This window comes from Thamnophis elegans, chromosome 9, assembly GCF_009769535.1.
Source record: "Thamnophis elegans isolate rThaEle1 chromosome 9, rThaEle1.pri, whole genome shotgun sequence".
Classification (NCBI taxonomy): Eukaryota; Metazoa; Chordata; class Lepidosauria; order Squamata; family Colubridae; genus Thamnophis; species Thamnophis elegans.
Genome location: NC_045549.1, coordinates 52,178,465 through 52,198,464, shown reverse-complemented (window position 1 = coordinate 52,198,464; position 20,000 = coordinate 52,178,465). Strand labels below are relative to the sequence as shown.

At 38.3% G+C, this 20,000-nt stretch overlaps 1 long non-coding RNA gene across 1 annotated transcript in view; it reads left to right on the top strand.

Moving 5' to 3' along the window:
* Positions 1–20,000, top strand: part of LOC116512985 — a 154,067-nt gene that overhangs the window by 111,466 nt on the left and 22,601 nt on the right. The gene's annotated exons all lie outside the window — the stretch shown is intronic.

Genomic DNA, 20,000 nt, shown 5'->3' with positions numbered 1-20,000 from the left:
CTGGGCATCACCAGATTGATGTCACTCATGTTGGGGCATCTGTGATGGCCCAAGCACTCTGCCAGTGAAAATGGGCTCCCAAGCTCCATTTTCAGTTGCAATGGCCTCCTGTCCCCATCTGCCAGTGAAAACTGAGCTCTGTTTTTGCTAGTAGAAGGCAGTAGGAGGCCATCGTGGCAGAAAACAGAGCCTGGGAGGTTGCACGCAGCCCTCCCGAGCACTGTTTTTGCTGGCCGAGGCACCGTGGGCCAGTCCTTTGCTGTTTCTGGGGTGGCCTTGCGGGCCAGATCTAAATACCCCAAGGGCTGTATCCAGCCCCCAGGCCTTGAGTCTGACACCCTTGGAATAGAAGAAAGGAAGCTAATTCCAGAAGGGACAGAAAAAGCTCAGAAATACATATAATACACAACTTTGGGTGGGCTAAGAAGAGAGATAAAAGGGAGGCAAGACAAATGAGAGAGAAGGAACAGAAGACTTTGGGAACCAGCAGGGTGCCTTCCTGGCATAAGTAGCTTGTGGGCAAGAGCAGGATTAGAAAAAGCATGTGGCTTTATACAAGGTATGCCTGAGAAAAAATTGACAGCTGAATCAATATTTGCTGGAAGTTCACATATAAGAAAAAGCTGAGAAATGGCTTGAAGACTTGACTCAAGAAGGAAAAAAATATTAGGAGAGGATGAGAGGAGAAAAAAAGAGATTGAAGACCTGCAGAACAAAGAACTGTAGGAGAAGTTGGCAGAAAAATCGGAATATAAGTAGAGAGGAAAGGAGAGTTTTTGTTACTGGACTTAATAGCTTAGTATTTTAATAGTGGGTATATTCTTCATACTGCTATATATGTATTTTCTGACATAAGTAAAAGCTGTTAAAAATTCACAGTTGGGCTTGGGATATTCTTTTTTTCTTCCTGGGTGGTTCAGGAGAAAACAAAGTACCTAGGAAGCCCTAGTAATACAAAATTTAGAAGCAGGCTTCATAAGAATAAATTCAACAGGAGCTGAAAGAGATTCTCTTTCATATGCCAAACTTCAATGAACAGAATGATGGAAGACTTACCTCTCTTTTCCATTTACAAAATTGGAGCTAGTTGAATGCTGGAATATTGTCTCCCTTTGCACCAAATAATATTTGTTACATTATGAAGCACAGGTGGACCATCCTCAGGCCATCCTTTGCTTCTCAATACTCTGATGCTGATTTCTGACATTTTCCTTCCCACATCTGGGGTCTGCATCACTACCCTGAATAATAATTCTGTCTCAGTTGATTGGAAACCATATGAACGACTGAGAACAGTTATCCATGTTTCTAGGGAAGTGGTGAGACACTATGTTTTGTAAGTAGTCCAGAATCCTAGCAAAGATTTGAATCTAGGAACAAAGTCCAGAATATCTTTTACCAGAAAGAATTCAACTATATCTATTGTAATGTTCAAAAAGTACATAACTGTACTATGGATTCCCTCCCTATAAAATTTGCAGAGGAGAAAATATTGCACAAAAATAAACAAAAGTTTTATCCTCTATGCACCTTACAAGCACTGAAAGCCTCAAGTCAAATAGAGAACAAACCAAAACAAATAATTAAAACTTTTTTTCAATTTCAACTTTTAATCTAGAACTTGGCATTCCTATTTACTTCTGAATATAAGAACAACAGGTGGAACTCTACATTACCTATTAAAGATTAAATGTAATTTGCTCTAAATCACATTTTTTTTAACTTCCTCCTTATATGTTGACATGTCTTGCCTGGTTCTGTCTTAATTCTTAGGAACTGGTTAACACATAGCATATAACTGAGTTTAGCTAAAAATGTTTCTATGAAATCTATAAGTATTAGAATTGCACATATCTAGTAGCTTGCTATTTGGACCATTGAAGAGCCATGGATTTTAAAGGGGATATATTTCAGCAGTTTCTATGAGTCTGTACTTTGAATGTTTTCTTTTCCAGTTGGTTTATTTTTATCCTGACATTTTGCCCATCCTGCAGAATTCATCCTGCAGGAGAAACAGCAGGTTTATCTCAGAATAGTTCAATTTCAATCTCTAGGTAACAAGATGATATTTCTTCCTTTTCTGAAGAAACTTTTAATATGGTGCGTTAAAGGTCATGAAAACTCCACAACATCTATTGAACATTACTAAGCCTATTTCTCTTAATATTGATGATGTATTGACATATCTTTTTTTCTGAAAAATGAACACTTCTAACATATGTCAACTCTTGAGGTCTTTTCTGTATTCACACTGTAATTTCTTTTGTCACAATGATGGAAAATGTTCCTAAATGTTATTATAAAATTTCATAGCATAGCGAGCACCTACATTTCCCCTTTTTATTCAAAAGTAGGTACACTTACAACACCTAGATCATAGTTTTGGAAGTTGAAAGCTTTAATTTTTGTCTGTATTACAAACCTGCTTGAGTTGGCTTTCTCCATGTCTAACGTTTATAATACCAAAAAGAATCCACTGTAGTTGTTTGATATGGTTATGCATACTATACAAACTATGAATCCTGAAAAGAATCCGGGCAGTTAAGCTGTAGTTTTGAAATCATTTGAGTAGAATATATATCTTTAATTTGCTATGCCTCTCATTCAAAGCTGTCTCTAAAGCTCCAGCTCTGATAAATATTCATGGAATATCTAACATACTGCATGGAAGTCATCCCCTGTTAAAAAGGGTTTTAAAAACACTGTCTTTTAGAGCTTTCTAAAACATTTGGTAGTAAGAAAAAAAAAGATGTTGAGCACTATGATTAGCAGATCTGACCTGATTATAACAATTCTTAAAAGCTAATTCATTTTTGACCAAACCAAGCAACTTAGGGTGGGAAGTACTTGACAAATTTCTTTCAGAATTTATAAGAAATTGTATGGTTACACTTGTCAACTACTTTTTTTCGTGCTTCTTGAAAATCTTTTGATGATTGTTATAGACCTCTTCAAGCTGAACAAAAACATAACTTCAGAATATTTGCATTATGTTGGAATATTGAGAAATATGAAATTAACTTTTAATGTCTATAAGGTATTTAATCACATAATGTTTCCAACCCATTGCATGAGATCAACAGGAATAAAAGGGTTTTGCTGCTGGTTTTCATTTGTCCTTGGTGCCCAATGCATCTTGCTGTGGAGACCAAAATAGTCAGCCAGCATTGATGGATTCCAATTGTCCTGTTACTGTTTTTCCATTGTAGCAATGTGCTGGAGTAAATTTCACCATGTTCATACTCACTGTACCTGTATTTTTGGGTGAAATCCAAGTGTGAATGCAGAAAATAAATAATCAGTGAAGTGTTGGATTTCATGGTTTTGTATGCTGTAATAAGTTTGTCAACCAGCTGAATGTAGTTTCCAAGAAAGTTCCAAGAATTATCAATGACATTCTTGAATGCTTTCCAGGCAATATCTATGGTCCAACTGTTTGAACCACTTGTCATTGATGATGTATCTCATATGGACCAACAAAAATAATCTCCTTATTCTTGGCATTAATTGTTCTTGGAAACAACTGTCTCAAAAAATGAGACTTTCCTTTTTCATCACTTTCAAAAAAGTTTTCATCAATCCAAGTTTTATGTGAAGCAGTGGCAAAAGTATTTTTGTTGGGTCAACAACTGATTTATATGCCACATTTTTCTGTCCTGGAAGTAAATTCTTTCTGAGTAGCAATTTTAAAAAAATGTAATTCAACTCTCTTGCATGGCTGTTCCATTTGCATGTATAATAACAACACTTGGTATATACAAGCTGTATTCCAAGCAGCAGAGACACTTCTTTTTATAGCTGCACAAATATTTCAGTTGTAGTTGATGTACTGCATGTGCTTCAACATTTATTCCATATTTTTGTATGTTTCTTTTCCTGTGAGCAGTATAGCCAACATGTACTGAAGAATGTACATTGGCTTTGTGTAAAAACAGAGATTTCTATAAAACAATCTAAGATAGGTTAAGTTACAGATTGTTTTCATGATTAGCAGCCCCAAAACTATAAAATATAACCAAAATTGTTCAGGAAATCTTTGTTTTCCAATGTTGGGTATCTAATTGGAATAATAATTTTCTCCATATACCATGTTCAATGTTCCTATCACAGTACAACAAGAAACTAAATATTACAGTTGTATTTTCTTGTGTTAGGTAATGGAAGACCAAGGCATTAGATTTTTAGTATTACAGAATGTTAGAATGAATGACTCCACCTTTTCTGTTCCCTTCTTCATCCCATCACCCCAAGGCAAGACAAATAGATTAGATATTTTCTGAACTGAAAATCTGGCCTCAAGGCAAGTTTGCAGTCCTTAGACGGTTCTAATGTGTGGGTCTATTTGGCAATGCTGGTGTGCAGTGTTCACCTTTGAGTAAGAGAGGTAAGCAACATCCCTACAGGCATAATATGTTGCTTGATTTTGCTACAAGCCTGGAATCTGTCCATCCTTTGACCAAGAAGAAATAAAATGCAGTAGAAAAAGTCAGTATGGCACACTCTATAGACCTTCAGATTTACTATGTGTACATCTCTGATATGGTGCCTAACAAAAAGAAAACTACATGATGCTAAATGTGGTGTTTTCAGAAACAGCAATGTTCCGATTTTGATTTTACTTCTCAAAGAGAATTAGAATAATAGACAGTTCTCTAGTTCATTGATACAAACTGTGTGTTAGCTATTTGTGTAAAATATTTTCTACATGAATTTTGAATTTTCAGTTAGGCTAGCCACAGTTTTTTATCCACAATTTTATGGTAATCAAGAAAATGTTACTTCCTGGGGGCGTGGCCTGTTGCCGAGGAGGGCTCCACCGAGCTCCTCAGAGATCTGGTCTGTATATCTAAATAAAATCATAGATAGCACCCCTTTTTGGCTAAGAAAGGGGCAGGGAGGGTAGCTCTGTAGACTAGGGTCTATTCGTAAGCCACAGCCTTTTTCTTTTTTTGGCTGTGGAAGAGATTAGATCCAGCCGAAGCGGAGCTTTTATCTCCGGCCAGTTCTTCTCAGCTGCCTTTTTTTTTTTTTTGGCAGCCCCAGACAGGCTAGCCCCCCCCAGGACAAAACAAAGTTTTTTTCAAGCTAGATTTGATACGGGAGGGTACCACCCCTGTGAGATTTATGCTTTTATTACTATCTTAAATACCAGCACCATTCGTCTTAAAGACTTCTTTGTTTAAATAGACTTCAAAATGGCGATTTCTCTCCGTGGATGATTACTGGATGTACTTAGTCGGGCTTATCTTCCTGCAGACCGCTCCTTAACAAAATAAACTCCTTTTCTTTGGAAATAGAGGGGAGCGAAGCGCTGCTTACTTGTTTATTTATTATGGCACCCAGATCAAAGAAGCGTCTTGCTACAAATGTGTCTAAAGAATTTAAAGAATCTTTTTTGGAAATACAGCCTTTGTCTCCTACGCCCTCTACTGGAGAAGTTTTAACACAGGAATATCTTTTTAAAATCTTTGATGCCTTTAAGCAAGAACTTAAGGAATTTGTATTGCAACTTTATGATGATCTAAAATCTAAAGTTAATCAAATGAAGGCGAATACGTTTGCAGCCGTGTCTGCCCTGTCGGATTACTCTGCTGAAATAGAGAACAAATTGGAAAGTCTGGAGAAGGCTAATTTTGATTTGACTACCAACATTCAAATTTTACAAGAAAAAATTAGAAATAACGAAGAACAGCTTATGATGCTAAATTTTGATAGGAAGGCATTTTCAATAAGAGTCAGAGGATTCCGTGAAAAGGAGCAAGAGAATTTGAAACAGACCTTTGCTGAAGCCTTCAGCCATGCGCTGGGAAGCCCGGGACTTAACTTTGATTGGCAGATTCGGAAAATCTATCGCCAGAACTCATTGATAGCGGAACAGCGACAGCTCCCGAGGGATATAATTATACATTTCTCTACAAAAGAATCTAGAAACGCGATTGTGCAAAAGTTTCATAATAACAGTCTCCGAGTTGATGACCAGGACGTGATTGTCTTCAAAGATATACCTTCCCAGATGTTGACAGCAAGAAGGAACTACACCTTTTTAACTAAAGAGCTTAGGAGTCAACAGATTCGATACAGATGGGAGGCCCCTGCCGGCATCACGGTTACATTTGAGAATCAAAGATTTCGTCTTAACTCTGTTCCAGAGGCTCAAGATTTCTATTGTAGGATTCTGAAGGCGGGACTTCCTGATGCGCTTGGAAGAGAGGAGAGACAAGCGGAAGGAGAAAGCAAACGGCTGGCCATGCGGCTGCAAGATGGAGGGGGTAGCCCCTCCTCCCTCGGAGAAGCAGAAGAACGCAGATCGAGAATTTAGATACGTCAAAAGACTTCCTAAAGTTGAGGACTGAATGGGGGTTTGAGACCTCTCTCCGGTAGAAAAAGTGGACTAATTTTTATCAGAAGGGAAAGCTGGGTGAAACTACTTTGAGCTAGATTCTAAAGTAACGTTAGCATAAATTTGATAGTGGTTAAAAGAATGCGGAATGATTTATGTTGTTTAAACTTTGTTAGATGGGACTATTTTAAAATAGAAGGTTAACTGACTCCTGCTGAAAGTATTATTTGAATATGATCCATGCTATTTAACTTTTATTTGAAGGGAAAGTTGGTTGTAATAGTTTTGAGTTACATTTCAAATAAACGCTAGTATAAATTTGATAGTGGTAAATATTAGACAAGCAAGAGATGAGGGTAAAATGCATGTGGAATGAACTACGTTATTTGAGGTAAATACCAGACAAGCAAGGGAAGAGGGCAAAATTTATGTTGTTTAAAGCTTATTAGAATAGGAAGCCGCTTGGGATTATCTTAAGATAACTGTAAAAAGAATGCGGAATGATTTATGTTGTTTAAACTTTGTTAGAAGCGACTACCTTAAAATAGAAGGTTAACTGACTCTTGCTGAAAGTATTATTGGAATATGTGGAATGATTTATGCTACAAATTGCTCTGAGTTATATTTTAAACAAATGGTAGTATAAATTTGATAGTGGTAAATATCAGACAAGTGGGGGATGAGGGTAAAATACATGTGGAATGAACTAAGTTATTTAAATTCTATTAGAAGGGGAAGTCGGTTGGAATTATCTTAAGATAGAAATTGATTCCTGTGTAAAGTAATATCTGATCTACGCTGCTTAACTTTACTAAGAAGGGGAAATCTGGTTAGATTATTTTGAATTACTGTTTGAAAAAGGGGTAAAGAAAGAAAATGTTACTTTAACTACTACTAATAATAATGATTCTGATTTATGATTCCAACTATTTTTATGTGCAAATGTGCTCTACAACACTATATAAAATATGTTCTGAAATTATGACCTGTGAAGATTGATCTATTTATTTTAGAAATCATAGGAATAGGAAGGAATTAACCCAATTAATGGTGCCCCAGGTGGACAGGTTTCTATTCTTCATTATTTTCTTCTTCTCCTTGTGCCATATCCATTATCAGACATTGGCGATCATATAGGTGATCCTATTTTTACCAACAGCCGCACAAAAAAGTGCTGTTGAGTTTTATCCAAACTAGTCCCTTAGATTTTGAAGCCATGATGTTCTTCTTCTACCTGGGCCTCATTTGCCTTCAATCTTTTCTTGGACAATTATGTAATGTATGCTTTATTTTTCTGGATGTTGCATCACCTGTTCAAAACATTCTAACTTTCACTTTCTGAATAACAAAAATCTATGGTGAGGAGAAACAGAAAGGATAATAAAATGCAGCCTGTCTAATATCAGTATTGATGTTGAAAAGGCTGGTGGCTTCACTGTCAATTTTTACACAATAACTGCTGTTATGAAAGAGATTTTTGAAGATGTTAATAAACTGATTTGGTATTCCATATTTTCTACAGATGTTCCACAAAGAGTCCCAATATATGCTATCAAAAGCCTTCCTGAAATCTATAAAATTTATGGCAAGTGATTACTGTAACTCAGTGCATTGCTCAATAACATTATGTAGACCAAATCTATTCTTCCCACAGCATTTGGTCAATTGCTCCTTGCAGGGACCTAAGAAAAATGATGGAGAACCCTTTGCCAGATATGGAAAGAAGACTGATACATCGCCAGTTATTACAGTCACTTGGGAGTTTAACAATAACTCCTGCCAGTCATTGGGAACACATTGTATATACCAACACATGTTTAACAACCTGGTCAGCTTCATTATCAGATCATCCCTGCCAGTTTTCATGAGTTCTACTGGGATTTGATCTATTATTCTTTACTTTATTCTTCTTCAGCACACTAAATTGCTTGTCAAACTTCATTAAATACAATCATGCTCAGTTCAATGTCCAAGAGTGTAATGGAATCAGCATTACTAAAGTCATAGGTCATATTAGGGCTTGGCTGATTCAAGGTTTCTTTGAAATGTTCTGTCCATCTCGCCTCCTGTTCTTTCTTTGTAAGAAAAAGTTTCCTAATCTTACTTGTAATATGAACATCAAGTCTTTCTTTTCTGATATCATGGTCAGTTCTTAGAGAGCAATTTTATTATATTTCACACTGTAAGAAGTCTACTTCCTAGAAGTAATATTTTTAATAGAGAGTAATTAATATTCTTCAAAAAAGAATTAGTGCTCTACAAATAATAATTTTCTTAAAGGATACCAAATTTTATAGCAATTATATGTAGTACACAACTCATTATGTAGGTCATTTTTATTACTGGTTTTAGAAATTAAATGTCAGACCTTCCAAATAGTATGAGACAAAATTGGAAAATTTTAAATATTTCTTATCAAATTATTTTTTTAACATTTCTCAGATTTTAGGTCACAGAACATGTGATCTAAATAAATATTTTTTTTCACAGAAAAAAGGCAATAATATTTATTTCTTAGCTGGTTTTTGCAGTTCTGCACATGAGATTCTCTCTTCAGAGAATCAAACTGATATCACTTTACTGAATTACAATTAATTTTCTATTCACAAATAGTCCTGCCAAAAACACTTTAGTCCTTAAATAACGGTAGTGTTTCCTGCATGCCCCTAATTATTTAATGACCCTAGAAAATTTAGTAGGAAGAAGTCAAATTAAGGTGATGCTTTCTCAAAAGTATTTATACTATGAGTTTCATATCATGCTGCCAGATAATGTTAGACTATATACAGTTTGGACTACTGGCTATATGATTACAGATATTGAAATGGAGCATCCAAACAACATTTCTTCTTCTTTCTTGTCTAATTCTGCTGTATGGCTAGTTCAAAGTATAGCTGTAGTGTAGTTTGCCTTCCTAGTTCACTGTAGATGTTTGACACTTTCTTCTACTGTAAACTTTCTTCTACTGTAGATATTTGGCATTTTCAGCATCACTGAAATAGTACTCCTGATCTAATCTTATTGATTTGGAGCATGAAAAACAGAGGAAAAATGCAATAATTATTAGAATCTCTTCTAGAATTTTCTGGGAAAACATAACCAGCTCTTCCCCAGAATAAACAGATAAACGATACAGCTATTGTGATTCAAGATCAATAGTTCAAAAGTCAGATTTATCTACAAATCAGCAAATAACTACAACTTCTTGCAGTGCTTTGGAAGCAGAAATTTGCTGTGAAGGTAGGAAAGAGCTAAGTTAATGTTAGAACAAAGACAAAAAGATTTACAGAGTTACAGTTGAAAGTGAAGGACACAAACCTTTTCTCTATTGAAACTTTTTATTGGTTTATCAAAATATAAATATGAGAAATTAAAAAAAAAATAGAAAACTAGGAGCAGGAGAGGAAAAAGAAAAAAAAGGTGTAAAGAGAGAAAAGGAAAGAAAAAGGCATCAACTTCTGACTCTTTAGCACAGTATAAGATAACATTACAACCTCAACTTTTTACTTTTACACAATAGTATATACTAGGCATTTCTGTAACAACAAACCTATCTAAGTAGCAAAAACAAAATGTAAGTTTCATTTTTTCACACTGCAAACAGAAAATCTAGAAGAAATTTCAAAATAGAAACAAGGTTAGATATATTATCTTCTTTGGATAAAAGAATGAATTTGACTATCTCTGCTTCTCTTTGCTATGGGCAATAACATATGCTTCTGTTAACTCATGTTATCATAATTCATATTAATAGAATCCTCTATATCAGGGCTATCAAGCTCAAATTCATTGAGGGTGCATCAGCATTATGATTACCCTCAAAGGGCCAGTAGCCAGGTCGTGGTACCTAGTGGACATGGCTGGGTGGGCATGGCCAGCTTGACACCACTCATTGGGCATGGCTGATTCGGATGCTGGGTTGGAACAAGTCACACAGGTAGGAACAATTCAGAGGTGGGCTCCTACCAGTTCATCCAAACTAATAGTGACATGGCGGCCTGGGTCACTGAAACCAGCAGTGACCCGGGCCTGCCACGCCCCTGAACCAATTGCCCAGTTGCTGCCACTGCTATCTTGTTTTCAAGTTCTGCGCATGTGCAGAACAATTTTAATTGAATTGCACATGCATGCGCAGCGCACATCCAACATGCACACAAACGAACCGGCCAGCCAGAACTCCACCTGGAACAATTCATTGCCCCCACAAACTCCTCACCTCTCCAAACTGTTGGCAGCCAAGCGTGTCCATGCGTACACATCCACCCACACACAATTCCACGTTTGGGGACTTTTATCCATAGAGGAAGCCCAGGCATGATTGGCAGTTTGTAAGGTCAGATGTGGATAAAAGTCTCCAAGTTTGGAATGGTGTGTGCATGTGAGTGTGTGCACAGCACGCCAAAAGAGACATTCTTCTTCCAATCCCTGACATCACTGGTGTTTCCCTCCAGCAAAGCAGTAAGTAACCAAAGCATCCTAAAGTAACCAAAGCATCCTCATGTGATTGGATGGGAGACCACCAGGATAGGCCAGGAGGAAAGATTCAAGGGGATGGGAAAAGGACAGCAGGGCTGCCAAGGCAGGACTTCCCTCAGACCCTCAATCCCTTTTTTATTCAAATGATCTTCCTTCCTTCCTGGCCTGGCCCAGCCTTGCCTTGGCCCTGCCCCCTGGGCACGTGCAGAGGAGGCTGCCATTGCACAGGGTCTGGCATCCTCAGTAACCATCTTAGCCTTGCAGGCTGACCATGTTCAGAGTGCTTCCCTTTCACCAGGATGCCAACCTTCATATGCTCACCACCTCCTGTGTGTGAGCCCACAGTGGGTGAGCCTGGGCAAGGCAGTGGGGACCAGCCTCTTTCTGTCGCCAGGGTGGCACTGTGGGCCAGATCTAACCACATTGTGAGCCAATTTGGTCCACGGGCCTTGTGTTTGACATGTTTGCTCTGTATTATTTCAATTTTTTTAACCCTAAAAGGAGAAAACACTTTTTCTAATTTTCATATTTTACTAACTTTAAAAAATACTCAAATGTTATATAAAGGTAAGGTACCATATTTTTCGGATGAACCTTTTTTCCTCAAAAAAAGAGGCTGAAAATCTGGGTGCATCTTATATATAGAATACAGCATTTTTTGCCTCCCGAAGCCCTGCCCCCTTCACCAAAATGACTGTGCATACCCTTATGGAGGCTTTCAGAGAGCTCTTGGGAGCTGGGGAGCGCAGAAATGAGCAGAAAACAGGCTACTTTTTCCCAGCAGCATTCTATAAGCCTCCATAAGGCCATACATGCAATTTTTTTTACAAAAAACAGGGTCATTTTTATGAAAAATGGGCCCTTTTTGCTCATTTTTGCCCCCCCCCCCCGAGCATCTGTAAGCCCCCCCAAGGCTATTCATGCCTTTGTTTTGGAAAAAAATGGGCCATTTTTGCGAAAAATGGGCCGTTTTGGGGCATGACCTGTCAAAACCGCGGTCGACTAAAGCGCGCCCGACGAAAGCGCGTACGTGACATCAGCAGCAGCGCGACAAATAAAATTAAAAATAAATTAAATTAAAATTAAAATTAAATTAAAGCAAGCCGATTCACATAAAGGTAAGGGTTAGGGTTAGGGTTAGGGTTAGGGTTAGGTTAAGGGTTAGGGTTAGGTTTAGGTTTAGGGTTACGTTAAGCATTAGGGTTAGGTTTAGGGTTAGGTTAAGGGTTAGTGTTAGGTTTAGCGTTAGGTTAAGGGTTAGGTTTAGGGTTAGGTTTAGGGTTAGGTTAAGGGTTAGGCTTAGGGTTAGGTTTAGGGTTAGGTGTGTGTGCGCGCGCGTGTTTGTTTCTTCACTCAAACAAATTCTCTCTCAATATGAGAGAGAGTTTGATTGAGAAGAGAGGGAATGGGATAGGCGAAGGAGAGGCAGGGAGGGCAGCATGCCAGCTTTCTTTCTCTCTGTTGGGGCAGCCCGCCAGCAGATGCAGGACCTGCTGGCGGGCTGGGCTTTCTTTCTTTTCCCAGAGGTGGGCAGCTCAGGCGGGCTGCAGCCTCTGGGCAAAAGAAAGAAAGCAGCCACCTGCCACTGGCTTTCTTTTGCCTGCCGCTATGTCCGACGTAGAGGCGGGCCGCCTCTATGTCAGACATAGCGGCAGGCAAAAGAAAGACAGAGGTGGGCGGCCACTTTCTTTCTGAGAAGTAGTCCCGGGGACTCTGGAGTGTGCTGCCCCCAACAGCCGCCTTCCTGCACCAGCAGGAGCAGCAGCCCCTCGTGGGGGTCAGCACCAGCGAGTCCCCGAAGGAGGCCACCAGGGCGAGCGGGTCCAGGTTGAGGGGCTCGAAGGCGGGCAAGAGGAGCTCAGCGGAGGCAGGCGGGGGCAAGACAGAGGGTGCCCAGGCGAAGGAGGCGGGTCAGGCAGGCTGAGCAGCAGGGAGGCGCGGCGGGTGCTGGGCACCCCGGAGAAGCTGACGTTCTGGCACAGGAGGTGCGAGGAGTCACCCCCATGCCTGCCAAAGACCTGAGCCTCCTTGGGGAAGTGGATGAAGTGGCAGCAGGAGCTGTAGGGACACTCGCCAAGCAGGTAGAACTTGTGGCACAGCTCTTGTACTTGGGGTGGCAGCTGACGGAGCGCAGCTCGGACGAGCCATGGGTGAACTGACACTTGGTGTCGTACTTGCAGCAGCCGCTCTCGCAGAGGGTGCAGCACAGCTCTGTCTTGTAGCAGGATGATGGGGGCGGCAGCAGCTGGGCTGCCTTGCTTTCGATCAGACTGACCAAGCACCCTTGGGCTCCAGGGGCTGCCCAGTGACCGCACTGCCAAGTCCCCGCCTCCTGGCAGCGCTACCTCGGAGGAGCAGGCCGAATGGCCGCAGGAGAAGGCTGAGGCAGGCGTGTCCAGCTCTTCGCTCAGTGAGAGGTTGATCAGGTTCTGGTAGAGGTTCCAGACGTCCAGAATGGAGCTAATGGTACCGCCTGCTTGTGCTCTGTTCACCGAAAGCAGCAGCGACAATTCCGCTTTCTTTCTTTTGCCCAGAGGCCACCTCTGGGCAAAAGAAAGAAAGCACCAGCCCGCCGCTGGCTTTCTTTTGCCCGCCTCTATATTGGACATAGTGGCAGGCAAAAGAAAGCCAGCGGCGGGCTGGCGCTTTCTTTCCCCCACCTGTCAGAATTCAGGCGGGCGAAAGAAAGAAAGCGCTTTAGACAGTGGGATGTTGGGGGAGAAGACTGCCTCACCAGCCATAAACCTCATCACATGTCACTGCTTCAAAGTATAAAATCTTTTCCTTTTCAGGAGTGTCTATCAAGTCTCTTTTATTCAAGAAATTTTTAGTCTTATTTAAACCATATGTCCCAAAGTTGTTTTGTTAGACATTGTAGATTAACCTGGAACACTTCCTCATAAAATAGTCTCCTTCTCTGAGATGTCTATCATCTTTGTTTTCCAAAGAATTCTCAACCTTGTTATTATCCATGAAGAAAAAGTCCCAAATGTGAACTCTTAAGAGTTGTGAATTTACTTGCCACTCTTGCTTCAGTTGCATTGGGAGGGTTATATTTAAATCATCATCATAATAAAAGTTGATATCAGATTTATAATTCTAAATATACCGTTAAGGTATTTGCATTGTCCAGCATTTGTAGACTTGACAAAGTGGGTTAGAATTTTCTATATCTAATTGTGTCTCTTGTTCTGTTTTAATATCCTGTAAATGTTTCAAGTAATACATCCCTTCAATGGGAACTCCGTGGCAAGCATATTTCTCAAAAAACATTTTATTGGGACATATCAAATAGGCACAGACATATTGGAAAACTGGCTTTACGTTTTCACCAGTTTTACACCCAATTAAAAGTAAAACTTTGTCATTTCCTCCCAGAGTCTCCAGTCACATGGTCCAATCAGCATGTAGTTCAGTTGCTAGGTGACCTCAGTCTCCATCTTTCAAACACCTGCACAAACATCCTTGATTTCCAGGGGAAACAATTTTATTTAGGCTACTACACCCCAGCTATCTCTATTACAACTCCCTCCCTTAGCTCCAGGTTGTGTCAGCCCTGAAGTAATGCAAAGAGAAAGCTCCTTAGAGAAAAGCTACAAAAAGAAAATGGCCACAGTTAGGCCAGCTTCAGGGTTGACATACTCTCTGTACAGTGGTGGGTTTCAAAACTTGTTCAAACCTACTCTGTGGGTGTGGCCTCCTTTGTGGGAGTGGCTTGCCGCCCATGTGACCGGGTATGAAGATGCCGACGACACTTGTCAGAACCACCTTAAATTACCTCACACACAGCACTGGCATGCATAAGAATATGATGTAAACTTGTTTTTTAAAAGGCATATTTGGTTTGTGTTAAAACAACTTCAACACACGCAATGTTCTGATTGCACCACAAACGCAGTAGTCATCCTTACCTTTCACAGAGGCACTGAGTTTTATAAATATGAGCATGATAGTGTAGAATAATCATATTCAAGGACCAGTGGTGGGTTTCAAAATTTTTTGGAACCTCTTCTGTAGGTGTGGCCTGCTTTCCGGGTCCACTGGTGGAACCTCTTCTAACTGGTTCGGTCAATTTGACGAACCGGTTCTACCGAATAGGTGCGAACAGGTAGGAACTCACCTCTGCCTCTGTATAATTAGTATCTTTGGACTCTAACTGATTTATGGTATAAATGATTTTCAAAGATTTCAAAGATTTGTTTGATGACAAACTTCAGCTCAGAGTTAAACATCTTTCTTTGTTTATTTTTCTAGCCAGTTGATAAAAATCAGAACATTTCAACTACCACGACAAAAAAAAAAAAATACAGAGCTACAGATTATTTTAAAAGTAGTAAATTAATACCACAACTTTTATCATATTTCAAAAGAAAAAAAACACGCCTGCTTCCTTATTTTAGCTGCCTCCAGCAACCCTCATTTAACAATAAAGAAGTCTAAAAAATGATGCATAGCTTCAAAAAGGTGTGATAAGCTGTAACTAAAGAGTGTCTCTTTTAGTTAATAGAGATAACAGTCTCATGAATTGATTAAGAAATGAAGGGCACAACTTATTGTCTGTTTGAAAAATAAAATCCAAAATGGCTGATTTCAGCGTGATTTCAGCTCCACCACCCAGCTTCAACTCACCAGCTATTTTGAAGCGTGGCTTCTAAAATTGCTTGCAGGCTGTTGTGTTATCAGAGGTTCTTGAGGGATGATTCTGGGACTCTTCCCTAACCCAGGAGAGTCAGATAAATGAAAGGAAACCTGTTCCTTTTGCTGTTAAAGGAAGAATCACAGTCCAGAGAGAGGAGATTCTCTGGGTGCGTCAGGTGCTGGCCATGTCTTCACTGGAAGTTCCTGAAGGACCCAAATTTTTAATCATGTTAATCAGATTCTACCATTTCATCATAATCCATTAATTTAATTTTTACTTTCATATTGGTCAACTTTGAGTCTCTTCTCCTTCTTATTTATGTCCTTTAAAATATGTTGTGTTACCTTAGCTTGTGTAAAATGTAATGTTTTTTTTTTTTTGTTAGGACAGCAATAAGATATTGGTAGGAAATAAAGCTATGGTTCTGTGTTACTGAAAATGACTATGAATAACCAACTTGAATCTGTTCCATTTGTCTGTATTATCATTAAGGCCCACCAGCTGGCTCTATTGCAAGAAAGCATAATTCATAGAAGATGTAAGATCTATTCATTATTCTAGCTATAATTGTAGTCAGCTGGTTTTTGATAAATCTGCAGAAGTAATAATTGTTCTGGGGAAAATGCTTTGTGGCCTTTTTAATGATATAGTAAAGATCTTGTATCTAAAATCAGTCAGTCTTTTTAATATTGGATGAGGTTGAAATGCACAACACTTTTGCACCTGATTTCAAACAGTTGTTTCATGTCAAAAATTAAAAGCTAACAAGATTCAGACTCCTCCCTGGTTCATATTGGTATAAGAAGTGAGAAGCGATATAGCACAATCAGATTTGCACATTTATGCTATTATAGCAACTCTAAATAAAAGTAGTGTTTAGTGTCTCCTTGGAGTTCATTCCTTGTATGGTCTATCAAATGGAACCGACAGTTTAGGATCTACAGATTTACAGGTAGTCCTTGATTTAAAACAGTTCACTTAGTGACCATTCAGAGTTACAGCAACACTGAAAAAAGTATTTTTGACCATTTTTCATACTTATGACCATAGTCACATGATAAAAAATTGGATGCTTAGAAACTGACTCATATTTATGATGGTTGCAGTATCCCTGGATCATGTGATCACTTTTTGTGATCTGACAAGCAAAGTCAATGGGAAAGGCAGTTTCACTTAACAACTCTGTTACTAGCTTAATAATAGCAATGATTCAGAACTGTGGAACAAAAGGTCATAAAATGGAACAACATTTACTTAACATGTTTCACTTAGCAACAAATATTTTGGGCTCAACTGTATTTTGATATATTAGGTAACAGACATGATTGATATATGGCTCACTCAGTGATAATGCATTATATGGATTGATCTGACTCTAAATATTCCTTTCTTGAAAAAGACTTTTATTTCTAAGGGTTCTTAGATGTTTTAATTTAATTGTGGTATTGGTATCTTGACTGTTATTGTCCATATGAGAAAATTCCAGTGACCTTTTGTTGTTGTTTGGAAAAATATATATTTTTCATTAAAACAAAAAATGACTGCTTAAAACTGCATAATTGTTTAACAAACTGTAATATACCCAAAGAAACAGACTTTCCACATAAGATATACTCAGCCAAAGCATGTCAATAAATAGATCTACATCTGCTGAAGCAACTATAGATCAAATTCAAACTTTATTAAGCTTAAAGAAGTTATTTATGTATCCAAGACCAAACTGTCTTGCACATATAAACAGATCTACTTTGATGAAAATTAATTCTTAATCTAACACAATAATTATAAGGTCACACAAACTGTGTATATCTTTAAGATTGCCCTGTCCTCATCTTTGTCTCAATACTTTCTCAGCTAGGAGCTATCACTATTTTACATTATGTGGTGCAAAGGCACATTAATCCTTTTGCTTCCCTAGGAAGTAATGATATGACAGATATCTTGTCAACCTCTGTATATCTTGGTATAGCAGGAAGTTATCTTCCTTGAAGATAATCCTTTATCTACAGATCCTTAAATAGTTTAGTGGTTTTCCAGGCATGATGACAAAACTATGTCTTCAGAGCCTTCTGAAAGGCCAGCATGGGGCGGGGGAGCAATCTAAGTTTGGGGGAAACTATGTTCCAAAGGATGGATGCTGAGCCATGAAAGGCTCTTCTACTACCATCAGATGACATTCCTTATCAAACAACCTGTAACATGCCTCTCTTCTGCTGGACCTAATCAAGTTGGTAAATGTAACAGGAGAAAGGGGGAGGACTGGAAGAAAGGTGGTGCCTCAAATAGCATGGCAATTCTAAAATGCAATAATATCAACTATATAATGGATCCTTAAAATGAGTTATTATAATATAGTATCAAAGATCTTCTAGATCTCTCTGACTCAATGATATTTTCATTTTTAATGCTGTAAATTGTTTTATTGCAGCATAGGCATATAATGGTCATGAAAGGAAAACTAAAAGCATATGCTTTGCATGGTTAATGATATTTTAACAGTTAATCAACTGGGGGGTCTCCTTATTCAGCATATAACTGCTGAAACAATTAGATTTAAGCAGGGGCAAAATATTTTCAGCTGTCCTGGAAATGGAATACATTATGATTATGTAAAGTTTCCTCCACTCCTAACTACAAATGCCTGTTACTTAAGCAAAGGTCCACTTCACTGAACTCCATTCAGACATCACTAATGATCTCCATTTCCCAGTGTTAATTGGCAAATTTATTGAAGCATCCTAAAGTTGCTCTTTCTTGGGTGATAGAAGAAACTACTCCAATATTCCCGAGAGTAAATTGCAAATCACCATTTTGAATGTTGCCTGAAACCCTTTCTGCCAATTTATACCAGGTTTATGTTAACTGAGCATATAACGTAAATCATCAGTAACATTTAAGCAATATTAAGTAGTTAACCTGGTTCTGGGAAAACTGAATTTTTTAAATATAATCATCAGATCAACATTAAGCTCCTGTACAAAAGATGGAATACAAGCCAACCAAATAAATTATAAGTATAATCTTTATTGTCATTGTACTTAAATAAAACAAAATTGGTTTTAACCTCACTTTCGTTTATAATATAAACGAAAAAGAAAAAAGAGAAAAAAAACTAGCGTGTGCATGGAGTGATTGTGGTTGTATTTAAAAGTCTCACAGCCCAAGGATAGAAATCTTTAATCCTGTTTATTTGGCTGGCTATACTTTGATGTCTTCTGCCTGATGGTAGAAGTGCAAAGAGACACTGACTAGGGTGTGAATCATCTCTGAGTATCTTCCTTACTCTGCTAAAGCAGCGAGATCTGGCGATGTCATCCAGTGGTGTCAGAGGGCAACCAATGGTTTCTTGTGCCGAATTGATCACACTCTGTAGTGCCTTCCTGTCCGCCGCTGTTAAACCAGCATACCATATTGTAATACAATATGCGAGGACACTTTCTATGGTGGATTGATAGAAAGAGGTCATCAGCCGTCGTTCCACCTGATTTTTTTCGCAGGACTCTAAGGAAATGAAGCCTCTGTTGGGCCTTTCCAATCACCAGAGACGTGTTGTTTTTCCAGGTGAGATCTTGACTAATAAGTACCCCCAAGAATTTAAAAGAGGAAACCCTCTCCAAACAGCACCCCTCAATATACAGTGCATATTATATGTATGTATCTCTGTGTAACAGCGAGTGTGTATTTTTAATTGTATTAAAAATAAATGTTATAAATAATGGCGAATTTATTTAGTTTTGTCTTTCTTTTAGTACAAACAGCACCATTAGTAAATAGTAATGATTTAAGGATGTATGGAATGTATGTATTTGTATACATTTCCTGTGAAATGATTTTTTTTGAAAATGCAAAAATTTGGAAGTTGGAATCCTAAGTGAATTAATAGACAAACAGGTTGCATGGTTAGAGCTAAAGTGAAGTGCTATGAACTCCAAGCTAAACAGATGATTTCCCTGGCATTTTTGGCATTCAATATATAATTTTAGATTGTGAAATGAAAGCAAATATTAAATTGGCCCCTCCCCCCAAAATAAAACCAGTTCAGTTCATACTAACTAGAGAGAATACAAAAGGAAGATTTTTGTCTAAATGTTACCCTGCTGGGTTTTAATGTAAAGAAATATAGAAATATTAATTGACATAATCTATCTGAAATTGTGTGACACATATTATATGATTAGTAAGTTTTCCCTGCCTGGAAAATTTCTAAATGCTTATTTATTTGTTCATTGATATATGTAATTTTTACATGAGCATACAGACCCAGAATGCAACCTATACAACATTTCAATCAACATGAAACCATTTTAAAATTAGAAATATATATCAAAGCGCTGTCCTATTTTTTGGTTTCAGCTGAACATTATAAACAGAAACCTCATTTAATATTGGCAATGTGTCTATAACAATAAAAGTAGCCATATTCTACAAACATACAAATATCCCAGTGACATGAATCCTGCTAGACTGGAAAAACAAATTTACAATGTGACAGGTGCCAAACTCTGGGGACTAAGCTTGATAACAGGCCTGAAATTCTCTTCAACA